Source organism: Clytia hemisphaerica, unplaced genomic scaffold, assembly GCF_902728285.1.
Source record: "Clytia hemisphaerica strain Z4C2 unplaced genomic scaffold, Clytia hemisphaerica genome assembly, whole genome shotgun sequence".
NCBI lineage: Eukaryota > Metazoa > Cnidaria > Hydrozoa > Leptothecata > Clytiidae > Clytia > Clytia hemisphaerica.
Genome location: NW_027104247.1, coordinates 1,093,473 through 1,109,954, shown reverse-complemented (window position 1 = coordinate 1,109,954; position 16,482 = coordinate 1,093,473). Strand labels below are relative to the sequence as shown.

General features: G+C 34.3%; 1 protein-coding gene across 1 annotated transcript in view; it reads right to left on the bottom strand.

Moving 5' to 3' along the window:
- Nucleotides 1–16,482, bottom strand: part of LOC136816371 (uncharacterized) — an 86,228-nt gene that overhangs the window by 55,793 nt on the left and 13,953 nt on the right. Inside the window, exon 3 of the mRNA XM_067072699.1 lies at nt 9,716–9,973. The gene's annotated coding sequence lies outside the window, so the exon portion shown is untranslated. The remainder of the gene's footprint in view (nt 1–9,715; nt 9,974–16,482) is intronic.

Below are 16,482 nucleotides of genomic sequence, written 5' to 3'. Positions count from 1 at the left end.
GGTGTTTTAGAGTCGGCAAAGCCTTAAAATGTTCTTAACTTAATATTTTGGCCATCGAAGCCTTATGTTCTTATATGGTTTGCTCTTATAAAAAGAAAAGCGTTTACTATTTACTTTAATATTCACTTTTTTCAAGGAAACGAGGGGAACGTATGTACTGTGTAGGAGGCATTCAGGTAGTTTTTTTTTCACAGAAAAATTCATGGAAAACTCGACGAGGAGGATTAGTTAAGTTACGTAAGTTATTGAACTTCAAAATTTTGCAACTCTCCATCTTGCATGATGAGCTTAAAAATATTGGAGTGGGAGTCTTTGAGTATTATCTTTCTCATCATTGAGTGCCGTTGATTGCAATACACCTATCCTCCCACAATGACGCGGTCAATAATTCTTTTTCCTTTTTCTGTTCTTTTTGGTATTCCTTTTTTAGTTACTGTTCTTGTTCTGTTCGTAGTGGCCCTTCGTGGAAACAATTCTTGAGCTGTCTAAAAGCTATTGAATTTTTCGGAGCATGCCACTTAAAACATATGTTATTATTATTATTATTATTATTATTACTATTTGTCACCTACAAGGAAAACTACCGGGTGTTTCAAAAGTTACGAAGAAAATTCGAAAAAAATAGCGTATGATAAAGACTCTGAGTTATTTATTTACTCATTTTAAAATTTTTAGTTTTATTTGATGGATTGAAAGATAACTTTTCTTGATAAGAACAAACTATATAAGAACATAAGGCTGGCCAAAATGTTAAGAACAAGTTGAGAACATTTTAAGGCTTTGTGGTCTCAAAAACACAAAATGGTCAAAATAAGAACATGCTAAGAACATTTTTAGGCTTAAAACTCAAAATGTTAAGAACATCCAAAGGCTTCAAAAATTTTGGATGTTCTGATGAAAAAATGTGTACTCATTTTATTTTGAAAATACTTTTATAATTTTTGTGATGTAAGCAATAATATAATTTGAACTCTCATGTAATAAAAATAGATGACCCCCGGGTACATTTATAAGCCCAACTGGTTAAAAGATTTTCAACGAGCGATTACTTCTTTTTAGTTAGGTTAGGTAACAAAAAATTGACACAAACATTTTTGTTTTTCAGAATACAGGGTGTCCCTAATTAAAGTATCGAGTCGAAACACAACTATGAGTAGAAAGTTTTATGTGCGTGTTCACAAAATTGTATTTTAAGCTCTCCCTCTTTTTTCTTTGTCATTACGATTAATTTATACGTTGTAACTACCTTTTGTAATAAGCCTGTGTGATGGAGAACGTTCTTATATTTTAGCGATAACACACACAAACTTTTCTACTCAATCGCATGTTCAAACTCGATACTTTAATTAGGGACACCCTGTAGAATAGAATTACTAAGCTTGCAACAACGCTCTAAGGAATACTAAAACTAAAAAACGGTCTTTCTAAAAGGGGTAAAGGATAACCATATAAGGTTAAAAGTAAGGGTTGGGTGCAAAAAAACATCAGGAAAAAAAATAGCCACTTCCAAATACAGTACCAACCAAGTAAACAAATGATATATATGACTTTCCCATGGCTTAGAATGCCCAAAATGAATAATGAAAATTGTAATTTAGCCATATTTCTTTTATAAGAACAAAGTTATGATAAGCATTGATGATATTTCATCAAATAAATAAAACTTTGAAGAACAGTGACTAATTTAAAAGATGTTCTGTACTAAGTATTCTAAACCCTATTCTAGACTGAGCACATAGAGTAACACTTTTAAGCATGATAGGAACAAAATAAGAAGAATTTTTCACATAATATTGGATCAGTCGCAAGTCAGTCAAGTCACGAGCTCGGTTTGTTTCTTCTACATAAAGTCAAATATAAAATCTGAGATCAAAACAATCCAACATTCAAATCTACATTTACTTCTAATTTTTACATTATTAAACAAAAGAAAAAATTTTTCGTTGGCTGGGTCAAACAAGGGTATGTTTATAGGCGTTTTGTTGAATGCGAAAGTGAGAAAACCATTCAACAATCTTCGAGAAATCAGAATTTGAAAATCGAATGAAAAAGTATTTTAAATATTTTTTAAGAATCGGTTTTAATACTAAGAACAGAGTACACATTTTTTATAAGAACAAACTATTTAAGAACATAAGGCTTCGAAAATGTTAAGAAACAGTTAAGAACATTTTAAGGCTTTGTGGTCTCAAAAACACCCTTTTTCTTTGGAAAATGGCCAAAAAAACTCACAAAATGGTCAAAATAAGAACATTTTAAGAACATTGTAAGGCTTAAAACTCAAAAAGTCATTCGAAGGCTTCAAAAATTTTGAATGTTCTTATAAAAAAACGAGTACATAAGAACAGAGTACATCGGGCTTCAAGGAAAAAAAATAGGAACATTATTCTAAGACTTTTTAAGGTTTACAGACCCTATTACATTCAGTCTTTAAAAAGTTTAGACCAAAAATACTCGCAAAATGCTTAAAATAAAAAAAACATTTTCAGAACATTTCAGCCAAACCCTAAAAAAGTTAAGAAAAATCAGATGGTTTCAAAATTTTTGGAAATTTATAAAAATAAGAACAGGATAACAACTAATTGAGACTCAAAGTGCTAAAATAATTAGAACAGCAAAACCTCAGCCAAAACTAGTGGTTCTTATGCAAAAAAAGTCCAACCCTATTTTGATTAAAAAGTGAAGAATAAAATCTTTCCTGATTCTCCAGCTCCACCCATATTGCAAAAAGATTTTCCAAATAAACATTGAATGAGGATGACGAACAGATATTTTCATCAAAATATTTCGCGGAAAATCAACCATAACAAAATATGCCGTAGACTCTTTTTTTATAAGAACAATTCATAAAAGAACAACCAAGCCAAATATTGTTATATATAACAAGAGCAATTTAAGAACCACACTGAATTAAAGCAATTTCAAAACAGAACATTAAAGGGAGGACTGAAAGTTCCCTCGATTCTGCCCAAAACGTAAGAGCAAGTTAAGAACAATTTGAGGCTCAAAGTACCAAAAGAACAAGAAACGAATTAAAGGTTTTGTTTTTAAATAATAGTGATGTCGTTTGCTTACTCGTCAATTTTGATTTAAGCTTTTTGAAATTGAATTGAGACGGGTGTGGAGGAAAAGAATAACAGTGTTTTGCTTATGCTAGCATAACATAACAATAGGCAGACACTGTCCTGATATGAAACGGGAACACTTATGTAAAAAGAAAACCTTTAATTCTTATTAATAAAAAGAGGGTGCCCTAGGACAAACACATCTTGTTTTATGAATCGTACAGAGCCATACATGAAATACTTTTTTGCAATATTGATGCGACTTATTGATAAGAAGTTGAATACACGTTGTGGTCACTTCTTATATTATTTACTATGTTTCGTCTGAGAATAAAATACTCAGTGAAATTTTCATTCAGGCCCGGCTATTTGAAGCATTGACTACTAAGCCCCAAGGGCTAGATTCGAGACTCCTCTGGATGGGAAATTTCCTATCCAGAACGCCCGCACGTAGTTTTTTCACAAACGCCGGATTGAAAGTAAAGTCTATCATTAGATTTCAAAAAATGCAGTCCCTTAAAACAAAGTAACCACTAGATAAAATCCGTAGTCATAATTGCGGCGTGTTCGAGGCGCGTTCTGGATAGGAAATAATTGGCTTCACTTTTTCTTGCCTGAGAAAGGTTAGAGATTCTACTCTAGCCCTTTGGCCTTTAAACTCAATTGGTTTGAAGCCAAAGTTAAAGCAGATCCAAACTTGAAGCGGCTAATCGCTTCAATAAATTCTTTTGTTTTTAACAATAGAAGTTATTTCACGCACATGAAGAGAGAAATTATCATGAAAGATCAGATAACAATTCAGGGAGTTTATTTTTTTTGTCAATCTAATTTGTTGTTTTACGGGCCAAAAGCTACTCAAAAGAGAGGATCAGTCGGTCGGTCGGCGAAAAAATGAAAACAAAAGTAATATTTCACCTATAAAATCTCCTAAAAACAGCATTCGTGACAGTTAACCCTTTAAGTGCCACATTCATTTTTTCTAAGTCTTTTAAAGAAAACCGCTAGTTCAAACTTTAAAGGCTTATTATATCTCCGGATCTAGAAGGAATTAGAAGCTCGTTAATAGCTGAGAGTCTCTTCTTTCTTTTAGGCACCTTCAGCGCCGCCCGATTTAGAAAGGGCGGGGTGGGCGGCAGCTAAGGAGGGGGCATGATAAAGGAAATTAAACAACAATTCGCTGGAAGTAAAATATGTAAAATATGACAAGGCTCAAAGTTCCAAAATGCTAAAAAATAAAAGTAGCCGACTATCTGCAAAAATTTACGCTCTAATGTCCTTATGAAAAAGTGTGAGTGTATGCCAACGAGAAAATCTTTTTCAAAAACTTACCTCATAAATTGTACAAGACAAAATGACAATACTAAAAATCAAAGTAGAAGATTTTAATTATAAAGAAAGCTCTCTTGAAATACCATGCTGAAATATATTCACGAGAAAAAAATCTCATAAATCTTGCATACTAAATAATATGGTACCAAATAATTCAGAATGCACCTTCATATTGAAATTGAGTGCTATGTATCAGAAAACTCTAAGAGTGTTAAGAGGTTTTATTTTTACATAAGTAAGAGTTCCCGTTATATATCAGAGACATATTTCATATTAGAACAGTGTCTGCCTATTGTTATATTATGCTGATATAAGCATAAAATGTTATTTCATATGTATATCAGGACATTGTCTGCCTATTGTTATTATGCTGATATAAGCATAAGATGTTTTTCTTTTCCTCTTTCTGACCAATCTTGCTCCACACAAGTGTCAATTCAATGTGAAAAAGCTTGTAAATTAGAATTGATGAGTAAGCAAACGATATCTTTCTTATTTAAAAAAACCTTTAAATTTTCTAAGACCACTAAGGTTGTAAAATAACTTGTAAAATATAATATCAAGCAGGACGGTGTCTCTCTATTGTTATATTATTCTAATATAAGCAAAAAATGTTTTTCTTTTCCTCTTTCTGACCAATCTTGCTCCACACCTGTGTAAATCCAATGGGAAAAAGCATGTAAATTAAAATTGATGAGTAAGCAAACGATATCACTCTTATTCAAAAACAAAACCTTTAACTCACTAAGACCACTAAGGCTGTAAAATAATTTGTAAAATATAAGCATTGAAAAATTAACTTTCACTTACCGAGGCTCTAAAATAAGTTGTAAAATATAATATTAAAGCATTGCAAAACAAACCCAATTTGTGAATTATTCCGAAACTGAATGACTAGTTTTAAGAACTTATAAACTTTATTGAAAAAGAAAAGCGAAAATTAGCTATTTGTTTATAATATTTGTGAGCAAATTTGACGGCCCATTTCATTCGGTAAGGCGGCGCTTGACTGATTCTCAAAAAATCTAAGCCCAGCCTTAATTTATAGTAAACTGTCATTTAAACTGAATTCCATAAACAATATTTAGAACATGCAAAAATAGAAGAGTTGTGCCGAATTAGAGTTTTCTCATAATATATACACGTTTTTTTTATAAGAGCAAACAAGAACATCTGGGCTTCGATGGCCAAAATGTTGATTGTTAAGATCAAGTTAAGCACATTTTAACTCTTTGCAGACTCTAAAAACACTCAACTTCTTAGGAAAATTGACAAAATGCTCAAAACACGGTGAAAGTAAGAACATGTTAAGAACATTTTTAGGCTTAAAACTCAAAAAGTTGAGAACATCCGAAGGCTTTGAATGTTCTTATAAAAAAACTTGTACACTCTTCTTTCTTCCATAAGAATAATGAGGCTCAATATAAACACAGCCAAAAATGAGAACAACTTTAAGAACAACTCTCAGCCTAAAATAATCAAATTTTAAGCAAGAAAGATCCGAAGACTGTTCAAAAAATAAGTACACAATAAGAACAATACAGTAGGGCTCGAAATGCTGAAAAATTAGAATAACAAAGTCTCAAAAAAAGTTTAGGGCTACATATTTCTTTTTATATGAAAAAACTCTGTAAGAGCACAAAGCTTAGGACCAGCACAGTTAAGATAAACACAAAAGAACTATGATATTGATATTATGCATACTTGAGGCATTCAAAAAGATAGAAAAACCAAATTTGGCCGATATAAAGCATTCCAGGGTCCTTTTATGAGCAAAAATTTAGCATTGACTGGACTTAGAGTTCTTGAAGGCCATGTCTTTATGCTAAAGTTTGAAAACCCGAAGGTTATTGTTATTTCATAGCTCATTTAGGCGCTATTTGATGCTTGGATCATCCACGAAGCTTAAAAAGTATTTTCTGTGATCTTTGTCATAGTTAAATGGACCAAAAACGAGCAGTATTTTAGCATTTTAACGGAAAATGTTAAATATTTGCTCGATTCTGGACCCTGAAAAGGTTTTGAACATCAAATAAGTTATCATTAATGTTTGATACACAATTGAACAGAACTTCATGAGGTTAATTTATGTTCCTAGGTCTCGAAATGAGCTGAATTTAGCAAAATTTAGACTAGGTGTAAAGTTAATATTAGTAAGAGAAGCAGAATAAATTGCAGTATTTCCAGTGGAAAATGCTAAATTTAGCTCCAAACGGGCCCTTTAACAGCTCAAATGTTTTATTGGTGTTAATAACTTTATTATTAAACTACTTCAAAGGAAGTTATGAAGGTTTTACACCCACTCCAGCCTTTTAATTAGGTGTTTAGAAACATACTAGTAATTCTGCTGCAGTATTTTTAGTGGAAAGATGCGAAATTTAGCTCCAAACGGGACCTTTAACAGCTCAAGTGTTATATTGGTGTTAATAACTTGATTATTCAACTATTTCAAAAGAAGTTATGGAAGTCTTATACCCAATCAAGCCTTTTACTTTGGTGTTTTGGCACTTATTGTCAATGGGGAAATAGGTGCTAAAAAAGTGCTCTAAAAAGGGCCCCACAATAGGAAAATGTGGGCCTTTTAACAATAGGCTGCTTTAGTTGCCATCCCTCTATGAGAATCATTGGTCAGATAGACAACTTCCTGGGTTTTTAGCTCTGATTTAGATCATTTTCCGAAACACATACAAATGCTAAAATTTGCTCCTAACTGGCCCCTACAACAGCTAGAATTTTGGGAAAAGAACTTTTTGGGGTCCTATCATCACTACTAACATCCTGTGAAAATTTCGGACCTCCAAGTTACCCCAATCAAAACTTAGCTTTTTTGAAAATGCCAAAAACGAAACAATTAAAAAACATGTCCTTAAGGCTTTGCGGAATCTGGAACTACTCAAAAAATTGTGAAAATCAGAACAATTTAAGAACATTTCTAGGGTTGAAACTCAAAAACCTTTATTATCACAGAGTTTTGTGTTGCAGTAGTTTTATCATGACCTCTTAGGCCCTCTTAAATAGCAGGTTAAAAATAATTTGATGTTGTTTCTGGCAAGATGAATATAAGCTTTCAATAACGAGAGCCGATGCTAAAAGAATCGAACTGAATCGAAAAGTTATTTTTTAAAGAATAGACTATACAAGAACATAAGGATTCGACGCCCAAGAAGATTTCAAGGCTTCGCGGGTTTAAAAATTCCCAATTTCGATCGCATTAAAAATACTCACAAAATGGTGAAAATAAGAAGAACATTTTAAAGAACATTTTTAGGCTTAAAACTCAACTCATCTATACATCCGAAGGCTTCAAAAATCTTTGATGTTCAAACCTTGAGTGAAGATTTGTTCTCCATGCGTAGAAAAGGTCCCCGCAGGGGGCACTCGATTTCTAAACGACAGCATGTGCGGCCAAAACAGTGCAGTTTCTGAGATTTACAGTGTAGTTTGATTCCATATATCATTTTGCTGAAGCCACCTGAAAATGAGCCTGATATGTCGACACAATGTGCAAAATAAACTAGGTCACAGTGTGTATGTAAACCACACTGAAACGACCGCCTTCCATCACGCATCACGCTCGCGAAAGAGCGCGCGCACATTATTAAAGCCTACATGTCATCTCCAGTACATTTTAGACTAGCCATAACTCTCATTGAGGTGCTACCGCAGCAAAACGAACACATACAGTTGAATTTGCGTTCAAAAGGAATGATCTTAGCCCTACAGTAATTTTTGTTAAGAGTGACCTCTCATCTGAGACAAAATTCTTTCAAATGCTAACAAATGTGTCAAGGGAGTGATTTACAGTCTACTTAGAGTGACATCCGTACCTTGTCTTACACGTTTTTTATAAGAACAATTTCATAAGAATACGAGGCTGAAATTTGGCCAAAACCTAAGAACAAATTAAGAAGAATCTGAACCTCAGAAGTACATGTTTCCATTTTAATTAATATTGACATTTAAGGCTGAAAAACTCAAAGTAAATGGTAAGTAGATGGTAGACAAAGTAATGAGCCAAGGCAAAACGAGATTAGCGTACCACTATGAAAGAAACCGCCTCCGGCGGTCGATCACAATTGTTTTCAATCAAAACTATAACGATACATCAGATTTTTACTGCCAGGCTTGCAATTCAGCAGTCCCCAAACACACCCTTACAGTGTATCTAGCTAAAAGGAGACCCTTGTAGTACACTCTATCAAAAGTACACTCTTACAGTGCATTTTGAGGGTCTCGAAAAACCTACCACATGCCGTAGGTCGAACCACATGAGTGGGTTGTAACTTAATTGAAGTTGGTAGAAATTGTTATAAAAATGTTCAGGTTGATCCCGACTTACATTGATAATCTTGGATTAAATCCGCCATTGAACATTTGTCCACTTTACAGGGCGTATATATTTGGAAGAAAAATAGCAATAATGATATGATATCAGGGGAATAGGTCCTAACTCCTTACGAAGTAGGAATTCCTCCTTTTCAAGTTGGAACGCTTAACGCTGTCCAGACACCGCTGGTTCTGTGCACGCGAGACACAGATACCACGATGCACAGAAAACATAGCAATAAAGCTGTCATCATTGTTACTTACCTAATTCCGTTCGGGTTCAATCCAAAAGGTCCGAAAAGTAAATAAATCAAATTTGAAACTAACCTTGCCATTTAAATAGAACAATGTACCTTTAGGCGTGACAAAAAGGCGATAAAAGAAACGAAAATAAAAAAAGACTTAAGTATGATGTTGTGATGACGTCATCAAGAGTTATGACGTCATCAAAAAAAAGAATCCAATCACGACGATCAAGAAATTGTTTTGGTCTTGAAGTTGTTTTTTCTTTTTGATGTGGGTTAAAATTTGAAAAATGCTTTCAAACATCTTTTTTGTAAGAAGCAGAAAATTTTGATTTAGAATCGGTTGTTTTTAATTCTTTTGTTCTTTCTAGCTTTAAATCATTGTTATTATCATGTTCTTATTTTTAGAGAAAAATTGAGGTATTTTTGGCTTTATGCACGACTTTATTTCTTTGACCTCAAGCATCTGCGTTGTTCTTAAATTGTCCATATTTTGTGAAGACCTTAAGCCTCGTTGTTCTCATAGAATTGTTCTAATAAGTTTTTTTAGGGACACAAGTATTGTATAATAATGAGAACGAAGGAGAAGTTTTGATTGTTTGAATTAAAGAATTATTCGAGCATTTTATGAGAGTTATTTTTTTGACGGGAAACTGTAAATTTATTCGAATTAAATAAAGATTCGAATAATAGGGGTTCCAAAAAGCTACTGTCCATTATACTTGAATGTGAAAATGAGAAATGGGGTACCTTCTTTAGTGATATGGTACTCAAAGTTCTTGATACATCCAATCTTCTTTCAACCTTCAAATATCTTCTTCATCATTTTAACTCAACATAATGCAGCCAGTACATTCTTGTAGGACCAGATTCATTTACCCCATGAAATCCAACAATACATTCCTTCATTATTTCCATACCAAGCTGGTTTGTTTCCGGAGCTGCAAATTGCCAACAATAAACAAAACCCCCTTTCTTAACAAGGGATCTTGCGCTCAACAATATCATCTGAAAAATAAATTGAATTAATACGTCATAATTATTAGCTTTTAACAATAAAGTATTTAGGATAGGTCTTAAACTTTAAGTGGGGATTTCAATGCAAAGACTTAGTTCCAAGGTTCATGCATAGCAAAAATTCGAACCAAATAAAAGCGAATTTTCTAACGGAGCCCCTCGCCTTCAATGATGACAAGACGCCTAATTAGACCCCACACACAGGTTTCCAATTTGGAGATAATGACGACAGAAGGCTTGCATCATATAAAATCTCTGATATAAAAACATCAGCTTTTAAAAACTTTATTGACGCTTTAAAATCTACCTTTTCCGAAAATTAGATTTTAACAATAAAGCGTTGACAGACATTTTCCTCGTTCACTTGACTTCTCTGAGAGGAAATAAAGTTCTCTAAGTAAACAGCTTGTCTAACAAGAACAAAAAATATAAGAACAAACTATTCGACACCAAAATATAAAAGCATATTTAAAGGTTCTGTTCTTTATAACATTCAAATATTTAAGAAAACATCAGTTTTGGAATAGATGGTGGCACTTCTTTCTTGCTTTTCGGTAAACCATTTATAGAGGATTAGTGATCGTAGTAAAAGTAAGAGCATTCGGTGCAAAAGGTTCTGGGTTCGATCCCATTACTGAGTTTATGTATCACAGGATATCGAGGGCGACGGTAAGTGAAATGACAAAACAAAGTCGATAGTTGATGTACGCGGCTCTATATCGCCTTTGCTCACCTAAACAGATGACAGTATTTTGGTGTTTTTACCGTCGTGTAACATATTTTACGAATAATAATAATACTAATTCCTATCTAAAAACCATTTTCAGGTTAAAATCCAAAAAAGCTAAGAACATTTGAAAATTTCAAGGGTTTTTTATGGCATTTTCTTAATAAAAATCCAACGTGCCTACTTGAATTTTTCAAGCCCACTTGAGCATTAGTTCATATTACATACACATCAAAATAAATTTCATTAACTGCGGTATGTGTTGAAGGACCTCCAATGGTGATTTGATTTGAATTGAGAACTGGAAATTAACTCCTTTTCTATGACGTCATTCCGTCGTTTTCAATCATTAAACAAGACAACGCCTTCTTTTTATGAAATGCATCTTAAAAGAAAACACTGAGAGGTTACCTTTAGGTTCCAAATAAAACGCCCCCCAATTGTTAATTTTTCGAAAGTCTTCCAACCCCCAACGCCCTGGACCTTATTAGGGCACCCCCCCCCCGTTTATTAATTTTTAAGAATATTTTCAGTTGTCAAAGAGAAGGCCCTTTATTTTGCTCTAAATAGCCTGATTTTAGACTATATTTACCTTTTTCTCAGTGGGGATTAAATCGTAGGGTATTTTAGCCATTTCTTGTGGGTGGGTCCCACCGGGTCTGTGACACAGGCGTTACTAATAATCAATACGTTAAGTGCAACTAGTATTATATATCGCTCGATTTTAATATTCAATATACTGAAATGTTCAGAATCTAAAGCTCATCGTAGAGTGCAGCGACCAATACCACCCCATTATTTTACACCGTCTGAGCAAAAAATCGATAGTGACCCTTGCCTCCCTGTCCCCCACCCCTTCTCACGCCTCTGAATAAAAGGTCAAGTTCTTAACTGGGATGTGAACGCGCATTTGAAACCAAGATTAAAGTTACAAAGTGATGACACTTTAATCGGTAGCGAAATGATAGGAGTCGTTCCTGTGTCTTGTGGTAAAGGAAAAGTGGTCTGGAAATCAAATAGAAGAAAGAGCGTAAAAAAACCTGTAATGGTTTATTCCATTTAATATCTATACAGGGGAGTGAAGAAACCTTTTCAAGTCAAAACATTCTCAAAATGAGTACCTCCTTGAAAATGGCAAAACTTGCAAAAAAAAACCATTGGATAATTACTTTTGTTACCTCAAAGTGAGGATGGACGAACGAAAACCAGTATTTTACCTCCTTGAAGCTATAGAATAACTTTTCACCCCTGAAAAAAAAATCCTTTACACTGGCTCGTCTCACCTGGTCAAAGAGACATCGGTGTCCCTTAGGAAAACTGATTGATTCTTTTTAAAGCCGTGGATTTTATAGTAATTCCCAGTCCCCCGAACATTCAAGATAAGCGACCCACCGTACGTACGGCCATTACGGGTACGTTTTCCAGTCTTCCCAAACTGTAAGGGTCGAAATGTACAAAAATGAGAAAAAGTGCGTTCTAAGGGTGTAATATTTGAAAAATCTGAAAATGAGAGAAAATGCAGTGTAAGGGTACGTTTTCCAGACTTCCCAAACTGTAAGCGTCGAAATGAGCAAAAATGAGAAAAAGTGCGTTCTAAGGGTGTAATATTTGAAAAATCTGAAGAGAAAATGCAGTGTAAGGGTACGTTTTCCAAACTTTCCAAAGTAAACTGTAAGATTCAAAATGAGAGAAAGTGCAGTGCAAAGCAGTTTTCAGGTCCAGTGCCCCTATCCCGGGATAAACAAGCGTCCCCTTGTAAAGCCATATATAAATATCTCGTAAGAATGATCTTGTGTTTACAAAATAATAATAGCGTTATTTGGCAGGGTAAACAGTAAGGTCAAAATGAGAGAAATTGCAAAGTAGTTTTCAGATATAGTGCCCCCGGGGAATAAACAAGGGTCCCCTTGAAAGGCTACATATAAATATCCCGTAAGAATGATCTTGTGTTTTCAAAATAATAATTAGCGTTATTTGGCATGGTAGGTGTTTATTTCTCCTAAGAAAAACAAATCCATGTTTTCATTACTCCGTGTTTTTGTTTACAGTACCAACGTCTGTCATCAACCAAAACAGTTTTGTTTTGATATTTTGTACTCTTCCAAAAGAACAATTTTACTGACAGAAAGAGTGCTTTATATCAAGAGTCTTGGATCGAAGCCAAAACCTTACATAATTATATTGTAATATAGAACCCACCGAACTTTTTTACGGATAGAAATAATTGTATTTCGTAATGAGATTTGAAAATATACCTTCACCTACCTCTAAAATACACGCAATTTCGAAATGGAATAACTTTTATTTAGAGCACTCTTTTTTAGTAAGCAGCAGAATTTCACAAGAACAACGAGCCTCTCGAATCAATCTACATTTTGCTCGTAATACGAACAGAATGAGAAGTATTTTAGGCTTAAAATCCAAAAGGATAAAGCCCGGGGGGGGGGTACTTAGGCAAAATGGGTGCCGGGTATGTTCGAGCCATAAGGGTCCCTTTTTCAAACCCTCGAATGTCTCTCAAAGGGGTACAAAAACCATTGAAAAGTCTCGGTAAGGGTCTAAAATTTAAGAAATGAAAATCGATATTTCTTCTCTCCTTTGAGATGTCTTGATTTTCCAAAGTCTGGACAAAAATCGAGTGGAAATCGACAAAAATTTTGAGAAAAGTATCTCTAAGGGTCTTAAAAACACCAATTTTTCCTCTCTTTAAGGGTCGATTTTCGATTTTTGGCTCAAATATATACCCCTCACCTCGCAAACCTTAGTACCCCCTCTGGGATAAAGCTATAATAAATACCCGAAAGCTTCAAATATTTTGGACTTTATTATAGAACATACGATGAGATTCGACCTACCTGAGATATCTTAAAAATAATAATTATATGATATATCGATGCCGCACTGGCTCGCTTTTCACGATAAAGTTCTAAAGAAAGTAGGTCAATTTTTCATAATGAGAACCCACCCCCTTCTCACGGACCCGCTTTTAATCATTCCCACAGAAAAATATCGTCTCCAGTGGAAGATCATACTCTGATTTTTTTCCCCGCTGAAAATAATCAGATAAGCAATCCCAACTGCAAAATACTGTGCTATTTTTCCCATCCCAACTGGCTCGAAAACAATGGAATTCAAATCCCCAGCCATAAAAACACATGGGAATATCAATCCCTATCGAGTTTTGGTCTGTATTTTTGTCCCCACCGGCTGATAAAATCCCACCGGTTGTATGAGAAGAATGATAGGCGGTCTTTAATAAGACGATGTTATCGTCCGTTACACAGTGATAGTAAAGGCGGGAAAATATGGCGGTATGGCGTTATGGCGGTATACGGGGAAAATCGGCGGGAGAGTTTCGAAGAAACGACTTGCAACTCTACCTACCGACTGTAAACTATTCTCGGCAAAAAAACAAACCCATTTGCGAATTTTCTTCGGCTTTGGGATTTTTTCTTAGATAGTGATTCGTCTTAGACTATAACATAGTCTAACTCTAGTCTTTAATGTGCCGCATCCCCGTTTGGTCTCTAAAAAAGTACAGTTGTAGTGCAGTTGTACAAGATGATTCCCGAAGACAAGGACTGAGGTTCAGACCTCCCACTGCAAAATCTATTGCGCGGCCAAGGGAAGTTCTAGTGTATAAGAAAACATCTTAATTCTTATTTAAAGAAGACAAGGACTGAGGTTCAAGTGAAATTCTGCAACTAAAACCTTCTAGACATTGGAAATTTTCCTGACCTTCAGAGCTTAAGCGTGTCGAAAGAAAGTTTCTACATGGATGAGTGCCAAATAAATTTTTAATAAAAACAAACAAGCCCCTTTAATGTCAACAAATATGTTGGAATTAGATCTTTTCATAAAGTATTTGTACAATAGCCCAAGAACAAAGTGGAATTTTAGCATTTTGTTTTTCATGATATGCCAAATAAGCCAGAAATGGATAAAGAACCTCTATGTATTTAAGTTTTGAGATAGCAGTTGAAATCATAGCCCGGAAACATGTTTTTCGAATCCAATTATTCTGATTTTTATGGTGACGATTGCCTCAGCAACGGGTTTTATCGCCAGGAGAGACCTAACACAGTTTTCTGTGCTCGCATTTTGATTGATTTAGAAATCTCGAGAACGCAATTAGGCGTAAAACGCCTAATGACTTGATCTGGTTCTCTCACCAACAGTATAGCAGATAAGAGTCAGAGCTAGATTCTTTGGCTCTTGAAATCTCCAGCTTTTATCACTGAAATAGGTATACTTTTCATACACCTTTTCAACCGCAGTCGCGAGGTCAGGCGCGTGCCACTTACGTATTTAATTGTCCCCCTAAACTCGATCCAATCTTTTTTTGACACATTTTTCTATTGTCTATAAGTGCGAAAAAAGGACTGAGATGGTTTTAGTGGGATAAAGCGGACAAAAAAATGCCCGCGCGGAAATTGACGACTACGGTAGAAAAGGTGTATTTAGCTGAAATTCAGATAAACACGCTTGAAAATTACCATTAAAAAACATCTCGAGATGATCCCTTTGGTAATAAATTTAATTAGTTAATAAAAAGGTTTATAAATAGTTATCAATTTTATCATTAGTGGTTAAACAGACGAATTATAAATCAAACAAAAATCATATACACGCTTTTTTATATAAGAACAACTTTATAAGAACACGATGATGAAAATTGGCCAAAACCTAAAAGAACAAATTAAGAACAATCTGAGTCTCAGATTTCAGAAATTACTAATATATTTTAAGTAAAGAGCTTACTAAGGACATCGTAAGAACACATAATTAGTTTCAAACCATAGGAAACTGTCCAGCCTGATTCAAAATTTACTGGTTCTTATAAAAAAGTGTGTGAAATGCTATCAAGGGAATAAAATCATTCATGATTTATTTTACCTCACGAATATAAAAACATTATATCAGCAATCGAAACTCAACAGAGTAAGCTTGTTAAAATGTGGAAAGTTGATGTTTATCAAATTATAGACTGAAAAAATTGACGATCATGTGGTTACTTCAGCTTTGTGTTGAGGGTGGTTATCATTTTTGTGTAGCTGCATTGCTACAAAATTTAATGTCTTCTCTATAGTTCAAATCCTTTTTCCAAATGTTTAGTTTTGCTGAATTTGTGAATTAGATCTTATAATTTCATGCTTAATTAAATTTTTTAAACTTTTAAAGATTTTTGATCTTCATAAACTTAAGCAAAATGACAGGTGAAGGTTAAGGGAAGAAATTCTGGTGGGAATTTAATTTGGCGGATGGCCGAAAATTTTCAGGGTGAATTTAATTTGGTGGATGGCCGAAAAAGCTTTTTCAGGGTGAATTTAATTTGGCGGATGGCCGAAAATTTTCAGGGTGAATTTAATTTGGCGGATGGCCGAAAATTTTCAGGGTGAATTTAATTTGGCAGATGGCCGAAAATTTTCAGGATGAATTTAATTTGGCGGATGGCTTTAGAAATCAAATTTGGCTGGAATTTGATCTGCCGTATGAAGGACATTTTTGTCCGGAAAACGCCATTAGATAAGAAAAAACCTATTTTAAGGCCTGACATAGCACACATTTGGAGGAATAAATACAACAATTTAAATTTGGAGGGAATTTTATTTGGCGGATGACAGGAACTTAACTTGGCGGAATTTGACCAGATCCACCAAATTTTCTTCCCGCCAAAATTTATTCCCTTAAAGTAATTTTTCGCGAGATAAAAACTGAAATTTTGCGTTTTTTGTTTGTTTTTGTAAGGTCAAGTTAGTACGTTTCAATCACT